Source organism: Ochotona curzoniae, unplaced genomic scaffold (genome assembly GCF_017591425.1).
Source record: "Ochotona curzoniae isolate NIBS_2020 unplaced genomic scaffold, NIBS_Ocur_1.0 patch356, whole genome shotgun sequence".
NCBI lineage: Eukaryota > Metazoa > Chordata > Mammalia > Lagomorpha > Ochotonidae > Ochotona > Ochotona curzoniae.
Window position 1 is genome coordinate 551,642 of NW_024466924.1, and position 14,415 is coordinate 566,056.

General features: G+C 39.9%; 1 protein-coding gene across 8 annotated transcripts in view; it reads right to left on the reverse strand.

The window, feature by feature from the left end:
- The window catches only part of LOC121167271 (zinc finger protein 148), a 166,455-nt gene that overhangs the window by 76,347 nt on the left and 75,693 nt on the right, over positions 1-14,415 (reverse strand). The window lies entirely within an intron of this gene.

Sequence of the window (14,415 nt, forward strand, 5' to 3'; positions counted from 1 at the left end):
ATTAAAATAACAAAAAATAAAAATGAAAAATAAATTAAAAAAGAAAAAAAATACAAAAAAATAAATAAAGGCCTCCTGTGTGACAATGGATGTCACACAACTGACTGCACACAAACAATACCATACTGCGACTACATACATTAACAAGAAAACATCTCACAAATATAAGCAAGAAGGCCAGACACTACAACACACAGCAAATACAATTTGGTGTACACAAAACTCAAAGTCATGTAAAAGTCTAACACTGGTAAAAACATTTAAGGTTACAGTAAACTTGCAAGATGTATATTCAGCGGTGGATATTTGATTCAGACTGGCTCAGTTCTGGCTGTTGCTGGGTATTTGGTGCAGTCAACTCCAATTTGACCGGGTGAGTCCCAGCTCTGCTCCATACTCCAGTGTTTTTGTAATGCATGCCCTAGCAGGTGGGCTTCCTCACACCAAGCAGGGGGATCTAGGTTCAGTTCTGAGCTTGTTCTGGCCCAGTCCCAGTTGCTACAGCCAGGCAGAGAGCGAACCAGCAAATGCAGGTTTTCTTTCTCTTTAAATAAGGAAAAACTTCAAAGATACTTATATAAGAATTAGCGCACTTTTCTATATGAATACCATAAGCTATTTTCAAGGAGCTCATGAAAAATGGTTATTATGAAAAATTATGCAAGGACTACAAAAAGTTTTGCACTTAAATCAACTTAGTTAATTCTCTTTTGTACAAGCAATGTTAAGTTCCCTGTATACATCCACATAAAACAAACACATGGCTTTCACAAATATTTCATGCATACTAGCCAATCTAGTAGTATGAGAAATGTAAATCTACAGTGGTTAAATGAACTATAACATACCATTTAATCAACCATCAAAATAAATAGGCTGGTTTTATATGCAATAACACAGAAATCTCTACAAAATATCATTAAATGAATAATTCAAATTTCAAAAGCATGCAAATAACATTATTCAATTTATGTAAAACAAAACAGTTTAACAGCTACATTAGCCTTCAGCATTATATACTCAAAATATATAGGCAAATGCAGATCAGTATTAATAAACTCTTGAGGATTATCACAGGCATAGGTAAAAAACAAAGAGCTTTTACTTCATTATTCCCTTCTATACTATTTCCATTTTCACAGAAAATGTAGCCTTTTTGTTAAAAAACTATGCCACAAAATTATCAAAATGGCAAAGCAGAGGCCACTTTGAGCTGGTTTCCTGAAGCCATTTACCACAGGCTCAGCATTCTTTATTCAAACATCAGAAATGCAAGATGTTCCAAAATGTGAGACAATGCGAGCACCAACATGATTCTACAAGTGGAAAATTATATACCTGACCTCATGGGATGGATCCCAGCCAAAACAGAGGCACGTAAAATGACCTTCGGGCTCTCTGCATAAGGTGTGAAATATAAATAAATTTCAAGTTTAGACTTGGATCTAAACCCCCAGATATCTCATTATAGATATGCAAATTTCTCCCAGATCCAGACTTTGTGCTCCCCAGCATTTCAGAGAAGGAACACTCAACTTACAGTAGAGCTCCTCTGACTCATATACTTATCAGGTAAGCTGAAATCAGTAACAATAAGCAATAACCTGATTCACCAGAAAGGAAGGAACAGCACTGCTTATGCTTTCTGCTCAAACAATAATACTATCAGATAAGATACTGAGTGCATCTGAAAGGAACAGAAGCGAGAAGCCAAGTAAAATCTTGTCAAGAAACTAGAGTTGATACTAGTTACCAGCTATTCCACTAGAAGCAATTTTAATTTATTTCTAAATAAATACCAATGTAGGTGTATGGCACAGTGGGTAAGATGCCTCTTGTACCTGCCACCCCAGAGAGCCGGAACTCTAGCTTCCTGCTAACGCACATCCAGCAGAACACAGCTCAAGTTCTTGGCTCCCTGAGACTCAACCAGAAAGTAAACCAGCAGACAGAAGACAGCCTCTTTTTCTCTCTGAATTCCAAATAAATACAAATTCTTTTAAAAAGATAACTGAAGGGCCCAGTGCAATGGCCTAGTAGATAACTCGCCTTGTAAGAGCCAGGATTGTATATGAGTGTTGGTTCATGACCCAGCTGCTCCACCTCCATGCTTGTGGCCTGGGAAAACAGTGGAGGATAGCTAAAAGCCTTGGAATCCTGCACTTGAGCGGCAGACCTTGAAGAAGCTCTTGACTCCTGACTTCAGATTGGCTCAGTTCAGTTGTTGCAGCCACTTAGGGACTGACACAGTGGACAGAAGATCTTTCTCTCTGTTTCTCTCTCTGTAAATATTCCTTTCCAATAAAAATAAATAAATCTTAAAGAAAAGGGGGAGTAGTGGGCTGGTGCAGTGGCCTAGTGGCTCAAGTCCTAGCCTTGAACGTGCCAGGATTCCATATGGGTGCAGGTTCTAATCCAGGCTGCTCCACTTCCCATCCAGCTCCCTGCTTGTGGCCTGGGAAAGCAGTTGAGGATGGCCTAAAGCCTTGGGACCCTGCACCCATGTGGGAGACCGGGAAAGAAGTTCCTGGATCCTGACCTCGGATCAACACAGCACCGTCCGTTGCAGTCACCTGGGGAGTGAATCATTGGACAGAAGATCTTCCTCTCTGTATATCTGACTTTGCAAAAGATAAATAAGTCTTTAAAAAAAAAAAAAAAGATATCTGAAGACTGCACTTAAGTAAAAAGGACAGCATAAAAAAACAAAAACAAAAAAAACCCTCCATATTGCCCCAGCAAAGGCAGATCCAATTACTACAAAATAGGATAAAGACTCAACAACCAATGAACACAATGGAACTACTGAACCCCTCAAATGAACTTTGGAAAAAAAATGTGATACTAATAAAAATTCCCTTGGGTACTGATATGTAATTTGACAGCAAAAAGTGGTCCCCTCTCCACTCTTCCTGTGGATAACAGATGAAGTAAAAAACAGAAACATTTGTCCCACCCACCTTCCTCCATGCCTCCATTCTCCCCACCCTAATCAGAGACTCACATAGCTGTGCAGTCAACAAGTGTCAAAAGTAAAACAGAATTTTTAAAGCAGTAAGAATCAGCCATGACCTATAAATGACTTTGAAAAGATATATGATATAATTAAAAAAAGATATATAATGGGTTAATTGTGATCTAGTCAAAAACAAGAAACATCATCTGACCATTGAATTCTTTCAGCAACAAAAGTAAACCGACTTGTCACCTTCCAGGAAAATTGTGAAACACAATTTGTAACAAATGAATGCAAATTCAATTCTGAACTAAAATAGCAGTACCAAAAACAATACAAGTAAATACTGTAAAACCACTGAAATGGACAAAAAGGATTTCTTTTTTTTTTAACAGGAGGAAAGAAGCTCCCCATTACAAGACATACACCTAATATTAGGTTTTACTAACTGAGATGCCACGGCAGAGTATTGGCACTCAGGATTTGAGGAAATTTAAGAACCAAAGGCTGGGGAAAGAAAGCACAAGTTTTATGCCAATGGCCAAATATATATATTTATATTTTTACTTTAACAAATTTTAACCTCTTTGGACACTAAAGTTAATCAAAGATACAAAATGCATAGCTATGTCTACAATTTTATTCACATTATTTTATGGTACAGAAACTCATGACGAAAATAAAATGCTGCCATATGTTTTTAATGATCTTTGATTACTTTCAAATTTGCTGTATATGGGTAAAATGGTCCTTTCCATTTTATTACTGTTTATATCCATTGCCTACCTTTATGTTAAACTACAGTCTTCTTGCTTTTTAGTAGTTCATTCTCTTATTAAGTGGAGCATTAAACACGTGACTGTAATCTAAATCTAAAAATGTTATCTCAAAAACAGACGAGAGAGAGGAAAGCAATTAAGGAAGAGGAAGGGAGGGAAGAATATTACATTCTTATATTCTTAAGCCACACTGAATCCATAAAAAGCTAGAAAACAAAAAATAAAAGAAAAAATAGATTTAAAATAAATACTGCAGGGGTCGGTGCTGTGGCGTGGTACTGTCCCAGCATCCTATATGCACACCGTGTCCTGGCTGCTTCATTTCTGATCCAGCTCCCTGTTTGTGGCCTGGAAAGGCAGGCCCTGTGATATGGATGTAGGCGGGCAAGTAAGCTAGTTCAGGGTCACAAATTTGGAAGCCACACTAAATCCTTTCTGCCCACCTGTCAGTCAAATGATGCTTCTGCAATCAACACTTCTCATTCTCTGGGATGTGAGGGGTGGTATCCTCTAGCCACTCCCTGCTCAAGCCCATACTGAGTAGAAGCTGGCTCTCTGCTCTCTCTACTCCCCTTATGAACGCAGACAGCAGAAGTTAGACACCTCTCTCTCCCTCCCCTTTCTCTTCCTGGCACACTCTCCACCCACAGGTGTGCCTGGATTCCCCCCTTTCTGAATAAACCTAAGTATTTTCTTGGCCATGTTGATGAATGTACTTACAATACTTTTTAAATAAAAACTGAACCTACAAAGTAAATATTAGACCCAAGCCTAGATTACCATAAACTGACATCAGATACTAGGAAGAGAATTTATAAGAACTTTCAGTGATCAGGCCTGGCGTGATAGTGTAATGGTTAAGGTCCTTGCCTTGAACGTGCCTGGATCCCATATGGGCGCTGGTTCTAATCCCAGAAGCCCCAATTCCCATCCAGTTCCCTGTCTGTGCCTGGGAAAGCAGTCAAGGACGGCCCAAAGCCTTGGGACCCTGCATCTGTGTGAGAGACCTGGAAAGAGGTTCCTGGCTCCTGGCTTCAGATCGGCACAGCACCGGCCTTTGTGCTCACTTGGGGAGTGAATCATCAGACGGAAGATCTTCTTCTCTGTCTCTCCTCCTCTCTGTATATCTGACTTTCCAACAAAATAAATAAATCTTAAAAAAAAAAAAAAGAACTTTCAGTGATCTAAGGAAGGCCTTACTTTTTGTTTTGAATTGACAAACTATATATATATATATATATATATATATACATATGAAAAGTTCTTTTTGAGTAAATGAAAGGAGGAAACCATTAACTTGTTCAGTGTCAATTTTTATAAGGCTTTGGCACAATCTAGAAGGATCTGAGTAAAATTCTGTTAGTTTGAGTGTCTACACTGTGGGGGATCTAGAATATATTTTAAAAATCACTGTCCTCTTGAATATAATTCCATGATCCCAAGATCTGTCCTTCATCACTAAGCCTTACCAACAGGAACAGAGTAAAAAGGAAGAAATGTATTTTCTTGTCAGTTACATTCTACTATGATGAAATGCTTCACAAACTCTAAATTCTGTCCCTGACATATGGCATGATACAGCTTTTCATTGACCATTTTCAAGAACTCAAATTGGTCTTTATCTATTAAGAGTAACAAGACTCAGCTGTGATTCACCCTAAAAATGGAACATCAAGCAGGCATTGAACAAGCTGTAGGATAAAGGAGTTAATTTCAGAACAGGCAAGTGAAATGAGCAGATAAAAATAAGATCCTATCTATGCAGGGTATGCATATTTAAAAAGCATAAAGTAGGGCCAGGGTGGTGGGACGGCAGGTAAAGACAGTGTCTGTGGTTCCAGCATCCTATATGGAATTCCAGCTGCTAACTTCCCACCCAGCTCCCTGTATTGCACCTGGGAAAGTGACATGGAACCACCTAAGTGCTTGGGCCCCTGTACCCATGTGGGAGAAGGAGAAGAAGCTTTTGATTCCTGGCTTTGACCCACACTAGCTGCAGGTATTGCAGCCATTTGGAGAATGAACCAACAAATGGAAAATTTGTCTGTCTCCCTCACTGCAACTCTGCCTTTCAAAAAAACAAAAAACAAAACAAGGAAAGGAAAGGGAAAGGGAAGGGAAAGCAAGGGAAGGGTAAAGTATAAGGTCTAAATGTGATAGAAGTGAATACACCAAGGTGACCAGGGTACGGTAGGGTACTGATCCTGGAGATATGGATGCCTATGTTTCAGTAAAGGAATAAACTGTGGTACACCACCAGAGAATAATGCTCCATAACACAAAGGAACACATTATTGGGTAACGCAATAGCTTAGGTGGCTTTCTAGGGCATTGAGCTGGGTGAAAAGTCACTGACCTAAATAATGTGACAATTCCATTGATGTAACATTTTAAAAATGACAAAGTTAAGGAGATTCAAAGCAGATAGGGGCAGCTCATTACTGGGAATGGTGAAGAGGCAGGGAAGAGGTATACACTATACAGGACTGACAGCAGGGAGAGCTGTGTCCTAATGACTTAGTTCTCTAGCCTTATCACCCTAGTCGTTACACTAATCTATACAGGTATCACAGTGTGCAACACCGAACATGCTGTAGAGTAACAACTGCTTGATTTTGATACCGCACGACAGTTACATAAAGTGTAACTGCTGGGGGAACCTGAGGGAATGGCTTATTGAACCTCTGTACTATTTGTGCAACTTCCCATGTTATCTAACTTTAAAATAAAAAGCTTTCTTAAAAGCAAAAAGGATCAAACTTGACCTTTCCCCATCCCTCTCTTTCCGCTGCTCTCACCCTCTATGAATCACACAGCTCTAACGCCATAAACTGGGACAGAACAAGCTGCTAAATTCAAGACAGAATGGAGAGGGAGGCCCTAGTACTGCCCAAGACAAGCTGTTACAGCCCAAAAACAGCCTGGAGAAATGTCCTTCCTCAAGCAGAGCTTGAGACGCTGGAGTCCAAGTGAAATAGGTGTCAGTCCACACACTGTGAGGTTAGCACAGCCTGCACAGGCTGTTAGGCTGAGTGCGGTAAAGGAGGTATCACAGAGCAAGTGTGGACAAGCCTAGGGTATGAGGGCAGAGCGAGCAGGAGAGGGATCCATGGGGCACCGTTCCAGTGATTAAAGCATGGGCGGGGCACAGAGGCTTAGAGGAATATGCACTAGGCAGCACAGGAAACAGAGCCAAGATGGAAAACAAAACCAGGTTTCTCACTGCCACATGTACTAGTTGGTTGTTGGAGTGTAACCAAAGGTCTCAATGGGAATGAATGGCTTTCAGTACTGACAGATATGCCCACAAATAATTTTAGAGGTGTGTGTACAAAAATGCACAGAAATGCACATAATTACTCACTTACATAGAAACAGTCTCAGGCTCTGTCAGAGGGACGCAGCAGCAGGTATATCTCAACAGCAGTGAAGAGGAAGAGGAGGAGTGGCAGCAGTAGCCTTTGGGTACTCAAATCTTAGCTTCTAAATACCATTTCTCCACTGAAGTGAACTAGGGCTTCCTGGAAAAATGTCTGACTCCAGAACCGAGGTAGGAAAACCACAAGAGAAATCTAGAACATCTTGTGCTCAAACACTGATGTGATAATCCATAGACTATGAAGCTTGGAGAGGCTCATGGTGATCACAGAAAATTCCAAATCTATACTGCTATATATAAAGAAAAAACAAGGGCTAGTGTTACGGCACAGCCAAGCAAAGCTGGCATCCCCTGTGGGTAGTGACTTGAGGTCCAGCTGCTCTACTTCGCTTCCAGCTCCCTGCTAACGCGCCTGGGAAAGCAGTAAAACATGTCCCCAATGTGCTTGGGTCTCTGTACCCACATGAAAGAGCTAGAGAAGCTCCTAGCTCCTGGCGTCTATCCAACCCAGCCCCAGCAAACACAGCAACTCTCTCTCCCCTCCTCTTCCTCTGTTAATTGAACAACTCTCTCTCTCCCCTCCTCTTCAACTGTTAATTCAGCCTTTCAAATAGATAAAATGTACTTTTTAAAGATGAACAAATTTATTAAGACATCATAAAGAAAAACTGCTGCAGCAACAAACCCGGCAGATTCCATCGTACTCCATCAACAGAAGTGAACAGTAGGAAGTAAATAAAACCCTCCAGTCAGACACTTCAAGGAGAGAACACATTGCTGTAACATTCCTGCCAAAGATGCTTACGTTACATTTCATGAGGAAGAAAAAGTCAGATAAGCGCCAACTGAGGGACAGTCACAACAGAAATATAAAACACAGAAAACAATTCCAAACTAACAAAACTAAGGAGACTTAACAATAAATTGCAATTTGTAATTTTGAAGTGGGTCTACCTGCAACCAAAAGTTATCTCATAAGATACCAATAGTCTAGTGAGTAAATGATATAACAAGTAAATCATTATGAATATTAAAGAGCCAAAGTACTGCATAATTTGATCTGATTTAAAAAATAATGGACCCAATAACCAGGTTATACATTCTTTGCCAGAAAATATGCAAAAACATTAGTGCATATGTTAGGCAAATTTCAATAAATTTTAAAGACTGAAATCATATAGTATATACCGTAACAGTAAGATATCAAAAACAAAATGGTAAGTGAAAAATTTCAAAATTTTCAGAACCTAATTAGAACATTTGTAACTAGCTGTGGTCAAAAGAAATCATAAAAGATACTAAAAACTATCGCAAGTGAACTACAATGAAAACGGCAAAATAAATGCAGCAATTTTGAGAGATTACAAATAAATCTCAAACAGTCTACATTAGAAATGAAAGATCTAAATTCAGTCATCTGTTTTTCTACTTTAAATGGGCAACTCAGGACCCAATGCGTGGAGGCCTAGGGCTAGTCCTCCCCTTGCACACCCCCAGAATCCCACATGGGCACCAGCTGCTATCCTGGCTCTCGAGCTTCCCATCCAGTTCCCTGCCTGTGGCCTGGGAAAGCAGTCGAGCACGGCCCAAAGTCTTGGGGCCCTGCACCCACTTGTGGAAGACCTGGAGGAAGATCTGGGCTTTGGAACAGCTCAGCTCCAGCCGCTGTGGCCACTTGGGAGTGAACCAGCAGACAAAAGCTCTTCCTCTATGTCTCTCCTTCTCTCTATATATATATGAGTTCCCAATAAAACTTAAAAAAAAATAAATAAATCTAAAAAGGCAACTGAAAAAGTAGTGGATAGAAGAAAGGACACAAGAGCAGGAATAAAAGGCAGTAGAATTAAAGTGAAATCAAAGAAACCATAATTTAATTTTTTTAACAGGCCAGGAAAGTTGCTATCTCTATTCAAGTTAATGAAGAAACAAGGCAAATTACCAATGTCCAGAATGAGAGAGAGGAAATCACAGCAGATCTTTACAACAATGTAAGAAAATATTAAAGCATTTAAACAATTAAGAATGGAAAAATTGCTTGAAAACAAATTTGCCAAAACTTACTCAAGAAAAAAAAACAAACTTTGAATCTGAGTAGACCTCCAGATATTTTTTAAACTGAATTCATAATTTCAAACCTTCCCACAAAGAAAATGTAGCCCTAAATTAACTGTTCAGTGAAAACAATCAATAATTCCACAATCACATCAGCTACTGTGAAAGCAGACAAGGTAATGCTTCCTAACCCATTTACAATGAAGATGATGTATCTAAAAACGAACATGCTACAAAACTATAGGCTAATATCCCTCAAGAGTATATACACAAAAACTTAAATACTAGTAAACTGAATCAACAAATACGCAATATGACCATCACAACCAAGTACAGTTTAATTCTATAAATGCAAAATTTAACATCTGAGAACCAATCAGTGCAATTCATATTAATACACAAAAATCACTTGCCTATGTCCATAGTCCAATTAAAAACACAAAACACACATTCATGCTTTAAAGACAAAAGAAGCTTGTTTAACCAAATAAAAGTCAACCCCTTCCCTCCCTCTCACTCTCTCAATAACTCTGCCTTTCAAATAAATCTTTTTTAAAAAAAGATTATTTTTATTTTTTATTTTTAAAAAGGCAGATTTAGGGAGAGAGAAAGACAGAGATCTTCTATCCACTGGAAAACAAATGGTGACCACCCCCTCAACCACCAAAAAAAAAAAAATCACTGAGCCATTCTTAAGAGAGGGAGTAGATGGAGGGAAAAAATGTAAAAAAACTTGTGGCATTAAAAATAATCCTATCACTGGAAGAACTAACTGCAGAGCTCCTGGCTTCAGCTTAGCGCAGCTCCAGACATCGCGGCCACTTGGGGAGTGAATCAATGGACGGAAGGTCTTCCTCTCTGTCTCTCCTCCTCTCTATATACCTGACTTTTCAATAAAAATAAATAAATATATTTTTTAAAAGAGAAGAGATATCTCTCTCTCAAATAAATCTTTAAAAAAACAAACCTCTATAGGGATATGATACAACCTATACAAATGTAAGTGAAAAATATGAGGCTGGATCTGGGCAGTCTAAGCTCTTTGATGTGCTTCAAGCGGGAGTCAGGGAGATCGTGATCACTACAGAAAAGGCAGGATGAGCAAGGACTGATTATGAAAGCTATTTCTGCCCCTTGCCCTCACCTCCGCCAAAATGCACTGTAGTTGTTTGATAACAATTAATCACTGGATTAGTCAGAAGTATAAATCCCATTTGGAAAGATACCCATAGACACTACCTAAACAGGGGTAAGGGACATCTAGCTCATGAGCCATATACAGCCACAACATCATCAGGGCTAGTCCTGCCACAGCAACTGCAGGCGACTCTTGGATTTCAGTAATTCTACAGCAGTGTAAATTTTAAGTTCATAATTTTGTATGGCAAAGGAATGATGTTATATATACAAATGGGGTTGGCTCAACAACTCAAGTGGCTAATCCTTTTACTGCAAGTGCTAGCATCTCATATAGGCCCTGGTTTGCGTCCCATCTGCTCCACTTCCTGTTCAGCTTCCTGCTTTGGCCTGGGAAAGAAATAGAGGAAGACCCAAAGCCTTGGGACCCTGCACCCATGTGGGAGATTCAAAAGAAGCTTAGATTTATGGCTTCAGGTTAGGCTTGCTCCAGCCATTGTGGTTATTTGGGGGATGAACCAGCAGATAGATCTTTCTGTCTGTCTCTCTTTCTCTCTATAGATCTGCCTAGCCAATAAAAATAAACAAATTTTCAAATGACCCTTGGCAGATATAAGGTTCCCCACAATTAACCTAAAAGATACATGCAAAAAGGTTCAGGCCACAAACTGTTACTCATTCTCTCCTCAAAATAAATAAATAAATAAATAAATAAATAAATAAACCCTATTGCAATCCTCGGATTACTTTCTCTCTCTCACTCACATGGAACGTTTGCAACACAGCACACTTTAAACATAAAATGCACCTTAACAAATTAAAAATAATAATGTTGACAGAAAACTATCAACAGATAATATTACTATCAACAGACAATATTCTGGGTATTATCTGCTCTTGAATCACAACAGAATTAAACTGTTAACAGGAAAACAGCTGAAAATATCTCAAAATAATAAACAGAGAATAAACAATGCGCTTTTTAATTACACAGCATTCAAAGAAAAAAATCTTGCAAGTAAAAGATGTATATACTGGAGTCATAGCAGTGACATAACTGTTAAGCCTCCATCTGCGGCATTAGTTCAAGTCCCAGCTGCTCTACTTCTGATCCAGCTCCCAGCTAGTCATCTGGACAAACAAGAAAATGGCCCAAGTCCTTGGGCACCTGCACCCCAGGTAGGACACTCAGAAGCAGCTTACGATTTGTGGATTCAGATCAGGCTTGCTCCAGCTGTTGCTGTCATTTGAGGAGTGAACCAGCTAATGAAAGATCTTTTCTGTTTCTCTCTCTCTCTAACTGCGTTTCAAATGAAAAAATAAATATTAAAAAAAAGGACATATACACATTGCAAAATGTGTGTTTGGCTAATTAGAGAAGATGCTCCGTTCTCACAGGACAGGGCCTCGGCTCTGTTCCCAACTCCAGCAACTTGACCAACACAGACCCTGGGAAGCTGCAGTGACGGCTTAAGTAAAAGGATTTCCTGTTGTCCTACCTTCCCACTAAACACAAATAAAAAGCCTAAATACAAATTAAAAGTCTGAAACTGGTTATCTAATCTTCTTTGGAAGATTAGAAAAATAAACTAGATGCAAGGTAAACATTAAAAAATGATAAAACTTAGCAAAAAACAAAAAAAGAACATTACTAGAAAAAAGTGAGCAAAACAAAGGGCATTTCAGCGTCAGGCATTTGGCACAGTGGTTAAATCATAGATTAAGACACCTGCACCCTGACCTGGCACAGCAGCCTAGTGGCCAAAGCTCTTGCCTTGCATGTGCCGGGATTCCATATGGGCACCCGTTCTAATCCCAGAGACCCCACTTCCCATCCAGCTCCCTTCTTGCAGCCTGGGAAAGCAGTCAAGGACAGCCTAAAGCTTCGGGACCCTGCATCCAGGTGGGAGACTCGGATGAAGCTCCTGGTTCCTGGCTTTGGATCGCCACAACTCCTGCCATTTGTGGCCATTTGGGGAGTGAATCAATGGATGAAAAATCTTCCTCTCTGCTTCTCCTCCTCTCTGTATATCTGACTTTGCAATAAGAATAAAAAATTAAATTAAATTAAAAAGACACCTGCACCCACCCAAGAGTCCCAATTCTGCTTCCAGTTTTAGCTTCCTTTTAAAGCACAACATGGAAGTAGCAAATGATAGCTCAAACATCTGAGTCCATGCCATCCATGGAGGAGATCTGGATTAAGTTCCAGGTTTCTGACTTCAGCCTGCCACGGCCCCAGCTGCTTTGGGCATTTGAAAGCAACCAGAGGATGAAATACATCTATTTATCCAGATCTCTGATTCTCTTTTTATATGCTTTCTAAACAAACAAATATTTAAATTTCCTTCTTTGTTGTTAAGATTTATTTTTATTGGAAATGCTGATTTACAAAGAGAAGGAGAGACAGACAAAGCCCTTCCACCTGCTGATTCACTCCCCAAGTGGCCACAACATCTGGAGCTGAGCTGATCTGAAGCCAGGAGTCAGAGGCTTCTTCCAGGTCTTCCAAATGGGTGCAGGGTCCAAGGCATTAGGCCATCCACTACTGCTTTCCCAGGCCACAAGCAGAGAACTTCGTCACAGGTAAAGCAGATGGAACAAAAACTGGCACCTTACAGGATACTGGCACTTGCAGGTAGAGGATTAGCCAGTTGAGCCATCACACCAACTGCTTACACTTTCAAAAAAAGAAGAAAACAGCTGTTTCATTGAAAGTATCAATACTTCTACTAGGCAGGAAGGGAAAACAGTGGTCCTCAATGGATACAGAGGTCAGCACTATTGAACCGTAGACTTTAAAATCGTTATTAGGATAAGGCACAAGAGAGAAAAAAAATGGTAGGCTGATAGTCAAGCTAACTATAGGGGGGGGAAAAAAAAGACATGGAGGGAAAACCACACGCCATTTCAGAACGATGGACAGTAGTAAAAAAGCTAAAATGTGCTCACAAGTTTGACAATATTAAAAAAAAATTTTAATCTGAAAAAAAAATGCACACAAGTAGAAACAGTCTGAACAGATGAACAGACCTTCATCTGTAATAGAAGTTCTATTAATAATTAATAATCTTCTGTCACAGAAAATACCAGACTCAGAAAGCAGTGCTAATGCTACTTAAAAATTTTTTGAGAAAGAAATCATGCCAATTCCCTATAGTCTCTTCCAAACTAGAAGCAGGGGAAACACTTCCTAACTTGTTGTGTAAGGCCAGCACTATGCTGACACCAAAGGCCCACAACTGCAAGAAAAGAAAGCAATAGGGGCAGGAATTTAGCCCAGAGGCTAAGAAACTTGGCGAGGACACCCACACTCCACACTAGAATGACTGGCTTCAAATCCCCAGCTCTGGCTACTGACTCTACAGTTTCTCCTAAAAGCAGGCCCAGGAAGGCAGCTGTATTGTTTCCAACAGTTGGGCCGTTGCCACCTACTTGTACTACCAGAATTAAGTTCCTAGCTCCAGCAGGGGCCAGTTCCAGGCACTGCAGATACCCAGCCAGTATACTAGCAAAGAGGTTCTCTGTCATTTCATATGCACACATGGGGTTCGTGTGTCTGTGTGTGTATATCAGTATCTGCCTCTCAAAATTTTTAAAAGACCAAAAATCTGAAGCCATTGTGCTGGCAGAGTAGTAAAGCTACTCCGTCTATATCCCATGTGAGCGCCAGTTTGAGTCCCAGCTATGCATTTCTGAACCAGCTCCCTGCTGTCTGGGAAAGCAGCAGAGAATGGCTCACACACTCATAAACCCGTATTGGAGACCTGGATGGAGTTTCCAGCTCCTGGCTTTGGCCTGGCCCAGCACTGGCCATTGCAGACATCTGGTGAATGAAACAACAGAGAGAAGATTCTCTCTTCCAAGCTCTCTGACTTGCAAAATAAACAAAAGAATCCATTTTTTAAAATAAAAAATCAAACAGACCAACAGTATTAAAAAAAAAAACAAAAGGATACTGGCTAGCTAAAAGCAGTGACCAAATGTTTTAAAATAAAATATATGCCAACAAAAGCGATATGAACAAAGTAAGATAAAGCCCCTGTCCTTGCAAAACCCACAATCTACCAGAGACACACTGAGCAGGTAACCTCAAGTCCCTACAGGGGGAT